This window comes from Ischnura elegans, chromosome 1 (genome assembly GCF_921293095.1).
Source record: "Ischnura elegans chromosome 1, ioIscEleg1.1, whole genome shotgun sequence".
NCBI classification, from domain to species: Eukaryota; Metazoa; Arthropoda; class Insecta; order Odonata; family Coenagrionidae; genus Ischnura; species Ischnura elegans.
Genome location: NC_060246.1, coordinates 164,451,380 through 164,465,448, shown reverse-complemented (window position 1 = coordinate 164,465,448; position 14,069 = coordinate 164,451,380). Strand labels below are relative to the sequence as shown.

Below are 14,069 nucleotides of genomic sequence, written 5' to 3'. Positions count from 1 at the left end.
TATTCGACAAAAATTGAGTTAATGAATTTTGAAAAGAAAGAAGAGAACGTTTATAATGTATTCCTAAGGTAGCACTCTGCGGTTTGGTGGCTGTGATAACTATAGTTAGATATTTACATCAGTTATAATTAACTGCAACCTGTGTGACCGGATACAAATGCTAGTAGAGGAGGAGATTTTTCAAGTATGTGTGCCATAGCACTTTGAGAAGGGCGTTAGGAGCATAGTACTCTGTTCTTAGTACTCTGGTATGAAAAGATGTCATTACAATGAATACTTACCATAAATGATAACGTGATAGAACAAATTTATCTTTACCTCTTAATTCTCTCTGCTGCTGCTCCATCGAGGCTGATGTTTTATCTTTATTTATTATTAAATTAGTGTTGTACATTTAATCTGCTGAAATCAAGCAAGTATTTCTGATGGCTGGTTACAAAATGCTAATGGTACAAATTATGGCATCAACATAAATTATTGCATTACAATACTTCATAGCAAACGAGGACATTGCCCCAAAATTGAGCCATGAACCGCATTCAATAGGTTATAAAAGATAAATACAATTGATCCTTGCTATAGTATCCATTTGTCGTCAAGCCTTTTCAATAAGTTATTATTATTTATTACATTTATTAGTGATCATTTGGCAGGCCAACTTAAATCAAAATCATCCGGAACTCTTTTCCTCCGTGATGCCTTGTGATCTGGAATCCGTCCGAAACTTTAGGGAATCCGATAAAACCCCCAAAGCGACCACCGTGTCCTCATCAGGGTTGATGAATAGATGACGTAGAGTGCCCGCTGTGTTGTCTTGCGATGTCCTTATTTGCATTGTTGGTATAGCGGATTTCATGGTGATGCTGCATGTGATGTGCTGTATTTTCATAAGGTGGGATTAGTCTACCATATTATGACACTACTTTTTTTTTAAATACTCGTCCTTTTTGTTATAGCCTAACCTATAAGGCAAAGGTCATTGAGATAATTTACAATATACATTTGAATTCAATGATGGAGAAGAGTTCCCACAAGTTCTCATTGCCAAACCAATTTTTTAATGGTCACACGTCCGTTTTCATGAAGTAATTGAACATTTATTAGGCGATGGAATCATGTATGCTCTCAACTAATAGATGTGATAATTTCATAAGAAAAGATAGACAAGATGCTGCTGAAGTGAGGTAGAAAGGAGAGAAATACATGGTGCCTAATGGGCGTAAGATGAAATTTAGAACGATTTAATAAGGTAGGCTATATGCTATTTCAAATTGGAACTTCAAGTATTTCATTATATCGTATTTTACCTAGGTCGCGAAGAAATTCTTTCAGAAACATGTGGCAGGTATTAAATTCGAAGATATTGTGAATGTCGGATTAGTTTTGTCTCGAGCCAGATAGCTACCCTACATGTGATTCTAATATGACTTGATGTGCATTGAAGACCAATGGACATCAAGTCATTTTAGACTCACATGATGACCAATGAAATATTAATTCAATCTTGTGAAAGGAAGTTTCTCTAAATTTTAAGATGAAGTAGAGCTCAGATAGCATGGGTATCAGAGAAGACTATTTGAGATTAGAATTTGATGAAAAGAACGTTTTTTCCCTCATCCGTCCGCCTGCCCAATGGCCATCACCCGCTCATCCCAGGAACTTATCTCTGGCCCCCTAGACCATCGAAGGCCGCGCTCTACTGGACTTGTGCCACTGATGTTCTCTCGGTTTGACAAGGGGAGACTCGGAAGCCGTAGCAGGTCCACTTTGACTCGGGTGCAAGGGAGATGGTAAAAACCGATCGGTGGCTCTGCGCACGCCAGCCCTTCCGTTCTTTTGGACGCTGAGTGCAATTCCAATCTAGTGCATGGATAGTGTGAGTCGTACGGAAGGGTTTTGCACGCAGCGGGTAACTCCATGCCCTCCTTACCACAAGCTCAGTCATCTGAGAACTAAAGTTTTCAGCTTAAGGCGAGTAGCAAGCCTCATTAGCAATATTTTTCCAGCGCGAGTGTATAAGGAATCGGCATCAGAGATAGCGCCTTACTTGAAGATAGTGTTCGAAAAATCTCAAGCAGAACACACAGTCCCTAAACATCGGAAAACAGCGAACGACACGCCCATATTTGAAGATGGGGTTAGGGAAAAGTCTAGTAATTACCGTCCGATATCACTTACTTCCATTTCTTGCAAAGTATTGGAACATATTATTTTCAGTTCGATAATGGGTCACCTAGATTGCCAAAATCTGTTAGCCAAAGAACAGCACGGATTTAGAAAAGGGAGCTCTTGTGAAACTCAACTTGCTCTCTTCGTTCACGATATCTTATCCGCGGGTGACAGACATGTTCAAGTCGACGCAATATTTTTAGACTTCAGAAAGGCAGTCGATAAGGTTCCGCATTTAAAGCTGATTCAAAAGTTGGAAGCATACGGCATGGATACACACGTGGAAGCATACACATATGTACACAAATATTTCCTAAATGATCGCAAACAGAGGGCTGTTTTGGACGGAGTTATGTCGGATATAATTCAAGTTATCTCAGGAGTACCCAAAGAAAGTGTTATCGGCCCTCTTTTGTTCCTTCTTTAAATTAATGACATAACCACCGTGGTCACGAGCAAAATCCGCCTCTTCGCGGATGATGTAGTTGTATACAGAGTAGTTTACGACCATAGCGATAGATTAGTATTAGAAAAGGACCTTGTTGCCATAAATGACTGGTGCAGTACTTGGAAGTTAGAATTAAATCTTGAAAAGTGTATGGTGATGAATTTTTGGGAAAAGGATATATCTTCAAGGAGGAGCTACACCACAACGGGATATTCCACTATCGAATGCCGAATCAATAAAATACTTGGGGGTCACCATTACCCGGGATCTTTCGTGGAATAAACAAATACGTGAAGTATGCGGGAAAGCTAACCGTAAACTGGGATTTGTATCATCATTAAATGCCCAAAAGAGGCGAAACAAAATAAGCTACCTGAATCTAGTGAGGCCTCACTTAAAATATGCTGCTATAGTATGGATCCCTTACGAAGTAGGACTAATAGATGAAATCAATCGAGTACAGCGCAGGGCGGCCAGATTTGTGATGGGTTGTTATGACAAAAAATGCAGCGTTTCCAGTATGTTACACGAGTAAGGATGGGAATCTTTACAGGAGCGTAGATCGAGGTATAGGCTTAACTTACTTAGGAAATTCGAAGAAGATATTTTCTCAGACGACGTGAATCACATCCTTCGTTTACCATCGTACTATAGTAGACGTAATCATGAGAATAAAATAAAAGAAATAGACTGCAAAACAGGGAGATTTAAAATGTCATTCTTCCCTCGTACTTACATACATACGTACAGTCACTTTCAAAAGTCGGTCCCCACGGCCAGCACGAGGAATAACGTTTTCTGCTGGCCTCGATCTTGGGGTATTGCCTATGCGCTCCATGACTTGAAGCGGCCCGTTAGACTTACTCGCGATCTTAATATCCATCATGGTATTTCCATTGCATCCTTCCTTTCCATAGTCTCCTTATATTTTGACAGCGGGAAAACTGTGTTGCAAATAGCTGCGGAATTAGGAGTTGATAGAAAAAAACTGTGTACAAGTGGCTTAAAGGAAGAGTTGATGGTGACGAGACATTAGAGACTAATGCAAAAAGCGGACGTTCAAGAAAAACTACCGGGCAGCAAGGCGAAGACATGAGGGAGATGATTCGTCAAAATCCCTTACCTATCGGTGGTCTAGCGGGGTTGAACATTCACGGTAATTTAGGTTGTAGCTATGCGACGGTATGACGCCGAATCATCGAGGGTGGGATTAAGCATTACAGGGCTGCCAAGAAACCCTCTACCAGCGAAATACAACGTGAAGCCCGTTTACAATTTGCTAACTATTACGTTGGTATGCCCCAAACGTACAGGAACCTCGTGATATTCTCAGACGAGAAAACTTTCAGAAGCAACCAGCTAGGGAAGGTGGAGCCATGGAGGCCGAGAAATACAAGGTAATGATTCTTTTAGCTTGAGATAGCATGTTAACTTGATTGGAAATGCGTAGTATTAAAAGGAAATAATAAGATTAAGATGAAAGGGCGACGACAGCAAAAAAATAATTAAGCTGTTTACAAATAACAGCTGTTACTTTTACTTCCAACATAATTTTCGACACCAAAGTTCATGATGAGATTCAGTTTTTTAATATTGGCCATTTTTTACAGGTATAATGAAGAGAATTTAATAAGAAGGAAAAATCCTGGTCACATAAGTTTCTGGGGAGCATTATCTGCGGCTGAACCAGGACCGCTAGTTAAAACCCCAGCCGGAATGAACGCCGAGGATTATGTCGAGATTTTAGAAGTCGTTCCTGAGGATGAGGAGGTGGTTTTTGTGCATGACAATTGTCCGATTCATAAAGCTAATTTAACCAAGCATTTTTTTTAAGAAAATCCACGTCTCAATGTTTTACCTTGGCCTTCTAACTCACCGGATCTTAACCCCATCGAAAACGTTTGGGGAATAATTACGAAGGAATGGGATTACCACGGAGAGAAGAGCTCAGAGGCGTTAGAGGTCCCTTTACAGGATAGATGCAATTCTATAGGCAGACGTCCCAGATTATTAGAAAATATAATTGATTCCATGCAATCACGATTACGGATTCTAATAGAAAAAATTGTGATATTACCTGGTGATAATATTAAAGATGTTTCTTGGAGTATGCGAATTTTATTTCTAATATATCAACGCAAAACGAAATGTTTTGTTCATTCCTCACATCATGAAATCTTGATTCCTTTTCAGCAATCATAAGTGTCTGCTTTCACTTGTGAATTTTCATTTTCCTAAAAGCAAGTTTAGCTAACAAATGAGATTTTTCTGACAGCCTTCATCGACATGACTATGATTCTTGTGATTCTTCCAGAGGCGTTACATCTGGAAAAATTTAGATTAAATCATATCATCCACTTTTACTTATCCTTAAGCTATTAGTAAAACCTAATCTTGATCTCCTCTTAATATTTACTCGTAGAAATTTAGGATCGATATGGCAAAAAAATTTGCAGCCAGAAAAAATCACAATACGTGATAAATACATGAAGTGACAATTTTGCATTTTAATAGTAGTGAATTCTAACTCTATTTTCCACAGTCATGTAATTTTGAATACCAAGACTTGAGAAAAAGAGGACATGTGTTATCCACTGTTATTATTATTATAGTATTTTACCGATTGAGGTAGGTTTCCATGGAGTATTCAAGAAGTGATCTGAGAGCCTACCTTTCCTTCCAGCGCTGCCTTATTCAAGTTATCCACTATATTATTCAAATAATAACATAAAGCTAAGAAACATTTGTGGAATATTGATATCCAAGTGAAAAAACGACACATCATCATCAACGTCACACATCACACATGATAATGGCGAAGTTTCACCGCATCAAAGAGCGAGATATATTTTTTTACAGTGAAGTTCGATCTTTTGAATATCGGTAATTATAAATTTGCTTAACCTGCAACTTTTCACATATTACACATATAAACCATATTTTTGAAAGGAATCAGCTTATTCTACTTTCAGTCAGTTGACAAATTTAGTGTAAAGTATACAGTTTTTATAAAAATTTCGAAAAATATGGTAAGTTTCCATTCGCGATTTGCAGGGGAAATTTTTACGGTCTGAAAATATTTTCATTACATTAGGTGCCATTTAAACATTGTAAGGGTATAATTTTGTATGATTTGTCTGTAGAATTGAACCGGGATATTTTTCATTTGTTCACATAATTACAAATTTTAAAACTTTACAAAGTCCTGGGTGAGGCCTTTGGACACCCCTAAAAAAATCCTCGGAGTGCGAGGTGGCCTAGGGAAAGGAACTGGCCCACTACCCTGAACATGTGAATTTTGTACGCATGTAACTTTGTCCAGGGTGAGCTTTAACCTTACCTAGCCAAACCAACCTCTGGGTTGAAACACTGAGTCAATGACCGAGTGTTCACATTTTCATTCAACTTTATATTGCCAAAAGTTTATGCATGATCCAAACTGAATTTTGATGAATCTGTGAAAATGATAATACTAAATCACATAGTTGGAGAACAAACGTCACCGGCATAACATCATTATATTTCATTCAAACTAAACTACTCCTAATCATATTCTCAACCTTTCCTGCGACATAAAAATATTCAACACTCATTGGAAAATTTAGCTGGCAAAGGGTTCCTAAGTTTAAAAAATTATTGACAAGATAATGTCATTACTACATGTTTACAAATTCATATTGCAATAATGTATAACCTCTTATCTAAATTACTCGCATATTTATGTAAATACTTATTTCAAGCAAAGTTACATTAAAAATCTGTATCCATTTTAATGGTTAATACTTATCTGTTGGTCTAATTCGTAATTTATAAACCAGCTTGGTTGACATTCCGTTGGCCATACTTTCTCATAGCAGGTGCTTGCCGGGGATATTTCATATGCCGCAATTTTCTACTTTACCCATTCTTCCCTGAAGATCTTGGTATTTCTCACCCTCTGTAACGCTCAAATAGTACTCAGCTTGAATAACAGGTCCGCAATTTTCCTTTTCGTAACACGAAGTACCGCAGTAGCCTGTTAACAAATTCATCTGATGTATTTCTTGGAGTATAATGTATGTATTTGTAAGTGTTCCAGTATATAACGTAAGTATATAAAATATTTTCAAAAGTCTGTTAACAGCAAACACCTTGAGTTGTCGAGGGTTAAAATTTCAAAATAATCTAATACATCTAAGAATATTGAGGGGCACATCCAACGCAAGAATTTTTCTCGGTAAATACGACATTATATTATCTCAACAATTTAAAGTGATTATCTACCAGCATAGAATGCGGTAAATACCATCGGATGGAGTAAAAATAAACTGGTGTTTCTTTTTCACGAGAATAAAAATACTTGGCATTCAATCTACTCCTAAGAAAAGAAATGCCTCTAAAGGACACGCTAGACGCAATTTTTGTTCTCGTTTCTGGTCCTATGCCAAATTCCACTAAGCCGTTTTATGTAACTCAGAAACCTTTCCTCTTAAGCTGGTTTTGGCTATCACAAAACTGCTACTAATGTGCATTTTTTTTTCTGAAGAATTACAACAATCTGAAAGACAATTTTTCCAATAGAATTTTAGAAGAGGCGTGTCCTTAATAGGATAATAGCCATACCTAACTGAATTGTTTGCTATATGATAAAAATCAAACTTATGTCCCGTCAACAATTCATCTTGTCGTCCAATACCCACGACAGTCGTAAGAGGGGATTTTCAAGGTATAGGGGCAACTTGTAGCTTGACGAAAGTATTAATGACGGGATAGCTTAAATTTTAAGCACTATAATCGGAAAATAAGAACAAGTTTTGGTCACCGAAACGGGTGAAGCCGGATACAGAAGGTAATCATGATTACATCAGGGTGTATTGAGTTCAAGAAGTAGGAATACAATTTTCATAATGCATCAAAAATGGTTTTCTCACATTTTCGTTCTACTCAGCCTTGCGGCGACCCGAAGGGAACTCCGAAAGATTTTCTCTAATATGTCATAATGCAAAAGTCCAACTAAACCGTAATTCCCTCTCGGCTTCCTTAGAGGGTGAACATTTTTGGGTACGGGAGGTTCAGGTGTTCTCGAGTTCTGGAGTAATGGGATTGGGGGGAGGGGTATGTTGGTTCTCGAAGACTTCCTAGTCAGGAAATATTGCTTGTTTCTGTTGGCGAGAGTAAAAAGTAAAGTTGCACCAGCCACATAAGCGATTAAGTTAAATTGACTCGCAGCAGGCATGAAACACAAAAGCAATACGTGAAGGTCGATTTTGGGAAAGCCCGGTGACGGCTGCGCCCGTCATGTGGACCGACTTTTGAAAGTGATAGTACATTAGGGATAGCAACGTTGTCTCAATGGATAGGATTAACGATGTCGCTTGCTATGATCACTTATTGCATGTTTTTGTTTCTAACCTTGCATGTATTTGCTCTAGGAATTACTAACCATTAGCAAGATGTTTATGAATAAGCATGTATATTTTGCTAGTATGCGTCATATTTCTATGAAAATGCGGTGTGCATGTGGCGGTCCTCTTGCATGCTGCATGTTGGTGATTTGTCACCCCCTGCTAAACACCCTAGAGGGGGCTCGCAGGGTATTATGTAGATGTAAACATAACAGCCAATAATTCTATCGCTTAGTGAGAACCGTGGAGTGACAACGACGAAACTTGACGAATGGGTTAAGCATTGACATGTCTTGTCCTTTATGCTGTGAAAGAGAACGTTTTAAAATATCAACTGTGACTAAAGATGAGACGGATTCCATAATACATACCTGAAACAAAGTTACAGTCAAAGCAATGGAGGCATTAAAAGTCACCAAGCTAACCAAGAAAATTCAAGTGATCCTTAAACAACCGAAATATTATGCTACTCTGTTTTGGGGCCAATAAAGCGTGTTACTTTTAGATTTGATTTCTCCGGGTTTAGCGATAAATTCAATGCATCGTGTAAATAAAAAACAAGTTCATTGCGCGGAGCCATTCAAAATAATGTAACATGTTGATACATGACAACGCCCGTCCTCTAAGTGCCTGTGCAACCCAACTGTTCTCGTGTACGATTACCCTACGTGCAATGATGAACTTGCGATTTTATACTTGCTCATTTCGCCGGAGAGAAAATATGGCCCGGAAAAGCATTTAAAAGAGGACGATTAGATTCAGGATACCGGTAAAATTCATAGAAATGCATTCGCAGCATCGATCTATGAAGATAGTCAATCGCCGAGGCGATTGCGTCGAAAATTCAGCGACAGTGTACTTAGTATTATATTTAGCAATCAAAGGATTTTTAATCAATCACGTCGTCTTTTATTCATGACCCATTGGAGATTTCCCGATAGTTAAGAAGGCTACAAACCTCGTCACCTACCGCCAACGCCACGACCTCCCCCAGGTATAAAAATTATGCTATAATATTAAATATTCAGCGGTGATAAAAATAAGTAAGTAATTTATTGCAGTACTTGATCCCGCAGTTCCTGCTACGAAAATGAATTGACATTAGGAATTAAGTTAATCCCGTGATAACTTAGGGTTTAGTTGAACCTATAAAGCTTACTATCATAATCGAATAGTACTTATCATGAAAAACATTTAACACATGTTTCCTTTGTGCATAATGATTAAGAACTTCTCCTTGGTGCTTATGTTTGGTAATAGGATGCATATAAACGTGAAAGAAAATGTGTAAATGCATTAACTTAAGAATGCATGGTTTAACCAACCCAATTGCGCAGGCGATTGAAAGAAGAGAAACAGGAAAAAAGAGCATTTTGTAATTCTTCTACATCAACCCCTATGGTATTAGACACGGAGTGATTAATCACCAACTTGCAGCATGCAAGAGGACCACCACATGCACAACGCACGGTTATAGTAGTACTATGCATAATAGCAAAATATACGTCCATATTCATGTGATTTGAATGACAAATTCACGTTTTAACTCCTACTTGTAAATTCATTGGTTTAACACAGTTAAATTAACATATTATCTCACTCTGCGACAATTCGCCGTAATGCGAACCTTGTGACCAAAGTATGTGATGTCACGAGAGGAATGTAGAGGATCTCTTTTGCTGTGCCCTGACTACCCTTCCCTCATCCCCTCTTCTTCTCCTTAAATACCTCCCCTTAACAACCAGCTCTCCACCCTACGACGCGCCAACCGAACCTCTCACGAACGCCTTCGCGATGCACTGCGGCACAAAATCGGGCCAACAATTTTGACTCTGACTTGAGCTATTTGTTCACGGCAACATCCCCTCACATCCTTAGTGACTCTCTATCCATACCCTCCATTACCTCTCAGGACTGCTAGTAATAAGCTGTGCGTCATTTTGGGTTTTCCCTGTATTCCTCATTCTATCATACCTAGGTAAGTTTCAGTCTTTTAGCAGTTTGGTTAGGGTAAGGAGGTGAAGCCTCCGTCGCTGAAGAGTTAAAGTAAGGCCTAGTCTAGTATAAAACCTATTAATACATGATAATCTACTAATTAAATCGTACTAGTTGATAATTTTGTTCAAGAAGGTAATATTCTTTGGCAATATGATTCGGTCACAATTATTGGAGTTGTTGTACCCACATTCTTGGCTTAGACTTCATATTACTTTCGAGTATAATGATTAAGAACTCCTCCCTTAATCAGTACCGAATTTTTAGTGTTATAGCCTAAATCCACGTTTTGTTTTAACAGTTTACAAGAGCTGGAGTGAACGATTCCATTAATTCATTGAATGACACTGTAATCCTTACATCATGGTGTCAGCGATCTCTTTAAGCCTTTGCCTCAACGCTTGGATAATTATCATTGGTTTTTTCATTTTTATGGAAGCAGTGTGCATGTCTCATGGAATTATGTGAAATTACCTGAATGTGTTACTCAACGGCACGAGCGAGTGTTCATTCAGCTAAACGTGAAGTGAATGTGTCTAGGGTTCACCAAATAATTCATTGTCGGTGTTGTGTTCACTGTGTAGTGCAGGTGAATATAAGTATTTTGAGGAGTCGCTGTTGCAAAGCTGAGCTCTGTCGCCGATGGACCCGGCAGCAAGTAAAAGGTAGGGAGTCTTCTCCTCTTGCAGTTTTATTCAACATGGAGGTTAAATAGTGTTTGCAGAAAATTCTGTAAAACAAAATTGATTTAGTTCCATTTTCTTCTGCTGGGAAGGAAAATTCTTTGAACCAATTCGTGGAGTCTCTTTGTAAATAAAAATACTCTTTGAATGTCGGAGCATTCGTTTTTTGTAGTATAGCGGTATATAAAAAAAAGGATTTTCAATTTAATTCAATCAAAGTATGAATTGCTATTTCGCCATCGCGTGACCTGGCCACCAGTTTTCACAGGCGCGAACAGGTTAATGTAGGATACCCTGGAATGAATAATTACTTCGTAATGCTCGTATGCTTTAATTTTGCACCCTATAATCTTAGTCGCTGATATGCCATTCCTAAAATTTTTGTATCTATTTAAGTGTCTGGAACCTCAAGCAGTGTCGTGTAGACAAAGTTCGCAAAAAAGTATTTGCTCAGTTTAAACAGGGTCAAGCTTGTTAAAGTGAGATAGGTGTTTGGTTGGAAGAAGTAGATAAGCTTCTTTTCCACTTCCCACTGCGCTGTTAACGCATGACCGTGGAAACCTGTCTGAAGCAGTTACCGCGAAAGGCAGGGAATGTGGATTTGACCGCATCTTTATCATATGTCACCCTTAATGGTGATATCTGGATAATTGTATCAGTTTTAAGATTGTTTTTTTTCCATCACTAACCATTATGGCATGACTTAAAAGGACGCACCACTATCGCTCGACCGAATACATCTTCTAAATTATGGTCATATTCCTTGCTCTATTTTTTTATCGACATATTACTTGCTATATCCTAAAGCTATTCTTTGACGTGTTTTAGGGTATATACCATCAATTGATCCCTTGCACACTGTCTAAATCTCTAACGCGACACAAGCGTACTCATTATTTCTGCCCCATATACTTCGTTCGTTTGTTTATCCAAGATAAACCCCTCCCCATATTATTCTTCGTCACCTTGTCTGCGGAAAAATCGAAACCGTTTAAGACCTGGAGTAAACCACGAGACCTTTCCTGTTGTGCTGCCGTATCTCGTCAGTTGCCAAAGAATATTCAAGTATATTGTCCGAATATTTTGTCTGCTTCCTCATGTCTTAAAGAATGGGGCGGACGATGGATATCTCTTCAGCTTCCGTTGAATAAGACCATTATTACCCAATTACCCATTATTAAAATTACCCAATACCGATAAGCAAACCTCGTTAATGCTTATCAATTTAAAATCATTCTAGTAGAGGTGACCACGGTATGAAATCGGCGAGTGCTGAAGCTGAAATTCATTGATTATTTCCATATAGCTTTTTCTTGAAATTTGCAAGAATGTTGTTATCGAATACGAGGTTTCATTGATCTTTTTTGAAATTTCCTTCACTTAATCTCTCTGAACACATAACCTCTCATGAGCTTACTATTAGTGGCGCCCGAATTCCACAATTATTTCTTAGTGAAAATGGTTTTATTTCGGGGAAATCAAACCAAAATTTGTATTAATTTAAAAATGTTTAAACCTACTCAAGATGCCAGTTTTTATAGCTCCAATGAAGAATAAAATTACCGTTTCGAATATTTAATAACATTGATTCGAGTAATTAGAAACTGATTAATTCATTTGATGAAAGGCTAACGATATGACTTACCTCGAGTAAGATTCCACGATGAAGACCAAGAATGTTGTCTGTCTTCACGGAAAGAAATCAATTTCATCTGTCCGTCCTTATGCTTTCCTTGAAGTAGAAACTTTCGAAGTGAATTATATCTTCAGTTGGTTCGTAATGAACCATTTAGCAATCTCTTTGTATAAAGATGACGGCATGTGGTTACTCCATCCGGACATGGCTCAAGTTGAGCTTGGCTATCAGGGAAACGAATCTGCGAATGACCTGAAAAAATAAATACTACTATGTTATTTTTATATTTCAATCATGAGCAATTAATTTCATCTGAGTAAACATGAAAAAATATGATACAATTATTCAGGCTTAACGGCAATATTTTTAGGCCAAGAAAGGTGTGTTAGCTACTAACTAACGCCATTATAAGTGAACAAATGTTAAAGCGATCATGATAAATTAGCATGCTTAATCTATATATGTGGCATAGTGAAAGAACATGATGATTTTGCGGACTTAATTGAATACCATAGTTCATATCGAAGATTGAAGACATTCGAAGCAATTGGAAGAACTTTATTTGGCACTGTATAGGGTTCATTGTTTACGCTTGATTAATTTACAAGATGAGGAATAATTTTTGGGGGTCATTTGAAAGTTTTTCTGTGATTAAACATAGGGCACCAATTATGAGTGTATCGAATAACACATTCGCAGCTGGCGTACAGCTGGCGAATAACTAGAATATTTCCGTTTCATAGAATCTTTACCACCGAAATAATACGTACATCCGAAGGATTATTAATTTAAGCAATGCATGCGACCTTGATTGAACTGAAGCTACTAATGCTCATCGTGATTTTCAGATTTATATATTCGATAAATTGGATACATCTATGACAAAAAATGGATCGTAAAGGAGAGAGTGTTTATGCACTATATACTTATCCCTTATGTACTAACCGCATAGCGTGATTAGCAATGTTTTTATCGCGCGAACTCACTACATATCTCCGCTATTCACTGTCGTATGCAATTAGTTTACATGATGAGCTACATTAGTGACATGTTAATGCTTGAGGACATTCGTGATTAGAATTACTTTCTCTGTTCACCATTTAATGAAAATTACTTGTGCTCACTTACCTTAGTCAATACCGCTGTATTTAGTCTCATTATATCCGTTGATATGTAGCTTGTAGTAATCGCTCTCCATCCTCGTTTCTGCATAATGAGACGGTGACTTCAACGAACGAAGAAAAGGCTGAAACAGTCCAGGAAATCAATTTCACAAATGTGAATATGTCGAAAGGACAGTTGGCGAGGGAATGGGGTGTGCTTTCTTCGTAAGTAGTGGGAAGGGGAGGTACCTACTGGATTTGGGACCACAGTTGAATGCAGACCGTTGATGTACTGTTTTTCGTAATGCGATGACGTGTTTTGCAAACGTACCTAATGACCTTCGCTGATAACTAGAACATTCTGGAACATTGATCACGTGTGTTTCGACCGTTGGCCGCTTGAGAAATTGGCGCTATTTTTGTATGAGAGCGGCATCATAAGAAAGAATCTTATTGGCTTATCGTTTTATTGATTTTCCGCGCGATATATTTTTTATTTACAGCATAGAATATGACCGTATTTATTGATGTATTTTATTGAGTAAAATTTAATTGTCCTAAAATCTAAGATATTCAGCGTTTTTTTTCGGCTTTTCATTCCTTAAAAATATAAATCGGTTCCAAATTATCGTGACGTCACGGGCACACGTG

The 14,069-nt window shown here is 37.9% G+C and overlaps 1 long non-coding RNA gene across 1 annotated transcript; it reads right to left on the bottom strand.

Annotated features, from left to right (window-relative positions):
* Window positions 1-844: 844 nt before the first annotated feature.
* Window positions 845-13,583, bottom strand: LOC124153981. The gene is made up of 3 exons (XR_006863808.1): window positions 13,444-13,583; window positions 12,325-12,567; window positions 845-877 (listed from the first exon to the last, which is right to left on the bottom strand). It is a non-coding gene; the product is annotated as an uncharacterized LOC124153981 (long non-coding RNA).
* Window positions 13,584-14,069: the final 486 nt, after the last annotated feature.